The 1,771-nt window shown below is 31.0% G+C and overlaps 1 non-coding gene across 1 annotated transcript; it reads right to left on the bottom strand.

Annotated features, from left to right (window-relative positions):
• Positions 1-904: 904 nt before the first annotated feature.
• TRNAP-AGG lies at positions 905-976 on the bottom strand. Its single transcript has one exon. It is a non-coding gene; the product is annotated as a tRNA-Pro (tRNA).
• Positions 977-1,771: the final 795 nt, after the last annotated feature.

Here is a 1,771-nt window from a genome sequence, read left to right as displayed (position 1 = left end):
TTGTGACAACAGATGACCTATTTGACTGAAAAGTTCCTAAAAAGAATTCAAGAAGAATTAGGATTGTGACAACAGATGACCTATTTGACTGAAAAGTTCCTAGAAAGAAAACAAGAACAATTAGAATTGTGACAACAGATGATCTATTTGACTGAAAAGTTCCCAGAAAGAATACAAGAACAATTTCTGTAAGTGACAACAGACGATCTGATCTATTTGACTGAAAAGTTCCTAGAAAGAATACAAGAACAATTTGTGTAATGGTCTTTTTTATTCTCCCAAGAATATGTTTCATTCTCTATTCTCATCTTCTTAGTTCAATGTTTAAAAACCACATTTTAAATCATATTATCTTGCATAATTCATTTTGATATAATATTGTTGGGGGCATTTTGAGAATCGAACTTGAGACCTCTCACACCCAAAATGATAATCATACCACTTAGACCAAATGCCTTTGCAGTAGAAGTATAATTCTTAGTTGCTAGTATATATATTTTCCGTGCCTTAATATATAAAATTTATATAAGTTGAAGTTGTGCATTACTTTGGGTTAGACCCTATTGATAACTAAACTACATTCCGAGAATCGAACTCCAGACCTCTTGCACCCAAAGCAAGAATCATACCAATAGACCAAATGCCCGTATTATGGATTACATATTAAGTGGTTTATGGGATGAATTATCATTAATTCATTTATTTTCTTTGTTAAATTATTTACATAGGGTTTTGCGATAATTCCTTTTGAGACATATATCGATACACTAGGTTGAGACATATATCGTGGAGTACACAAGTAAATGACATTTGCTTTCTCTAAGGTTAGAAGTGAACATATAGGCATTCTACAAGTAAATGACATTTGCTTTCTCTAAGGCTCGTCTTTTTAGAAGTAAACATATAGGCATTCTGAGAATTGAACTCAGGACCTCTCGCACCCTAAGCGAGAATCATACCACTAGACCAAATGCCTTATAGTGGATCTATCTTTTATGCGCCTCAATATTTGAAATTTATCCACATGTTTTTGTTTCAATTCTAGAAATAGAAATAATATCCATAGAAATACATAATTTTACAATGCAAATAAGAAAAACTCGTGATCAAGTTTTAGATAAAAGTAGCAAACATGTTGATAGATATAAAAATAAATTCAAGTTCTTTCTCTGGCCTAATTATCAATTGGAAGATTTAGCTGATATGAATTGTTATTGGTTTGATACCAATAATAACAGTCATTTGAGTATGCTAAGGATCCATATGTGTCCATGAAAATTAGTTAATGCTATATTTTCCTTATATTGGCCATAATATCTCTCAACCAAATGCATTAGTTGAAAATGTACTTAATTTTTCTTTTGTCCTTTTGTTTTTTAGAATAGTCTTATGTCTCCATTCCATTTAAAAATTGATATTTTGTTTGGTAATTTTAAACTCATTATTTTTGTTTGTTCATTCCACCTAATTTGTAAAAGAAAAATTATACCACTAGACCAAATGCCCTTACAGTGGATCTATCATTTTTAGTTTCCCATGTGTATATGTTTTCCGCACCTCAATATATGAAATTTATCCGACCTCAGCATATGAAATTTATCCACATATTTTTGTGCTTTAGAACCTGCTATTATTGTCATGTTTACTTCACATGGTCTATCACACAGTTGAAGCAGCATTGCCACTAGAGCCCATGCATCCCTTTGGGATAGATATGTTAAAAATTAGGCCCATTTGATAACTATTTTATTTTTTTGTTTTATTTCAAAAT

This window comes from Cucurbita moschata, unplaced genomic scaffold, assembly GCF_002738365.1.
Source record: "Cucurbita moschata cultivar Rifu unplaced genomic scaffold, Cmos_1.0 Cmo_Scf00405, whole genome shotgun sequence".
Lineage (NCBI taxonomy): Eukaryota > Viridiplantae > Streptophyta > Magnoliopsida > Cucurbitales > Cucurbitaceae > Cucurbita > Cucurbita moschata.
The sequence above is the reverse complement of the archived record's forward strand: the minus strand, read 5'-3'. Positions and strand labels throughout refer to the sequence as shown.